Source organism: Octopus bimaculoides, unplaced genomic scaffold, assembly GCF_001194135.2.
Source record: "Octopus bimaculoides isolate UCB-OBI-ISO-001 unplaced genomic scaffold, ASM119413v2 Scaffold_311047, whole genome shotgun sequence".
Taxonomy (NCBI): Eukaryota; Metazoa; Mollusca; class Cephalopoda; order Octopoda; family Octopodidae; genus Octopus; species Octopus bimaculoides.
Genome location: NW_026337320.1, coordinates 1,133 through 1,425, shown reverse-complemented (window position 1 = coordinate 1,425; position 293 = coordinate 1,133).

Genomic DNA, 293 nt, shown 5'->3' with positions numbered 1-293 from the left:
ATATATATATATATATATATATATATATATATATATAAAGTGAAGTTGAAAAATGTGCTGAGAATATATTAGAATTAATTAGAATTTAATTATGTTTTGAAATATAGAAATACATTTTGCCAGTTTCACATAAGATTTTCAAAAGTGTATAGTATATGGTGAGCTAAGAAAACGGAATACATGTCTTCTATCCAATCAAGTGATGCTGGGCGGTTCCAAATTGAATGCTACTGAAGACTTCAAGTACTTAGGTGGTTGGGTGAGCATTTCGGAAGTAGATATCAAGATCAAGA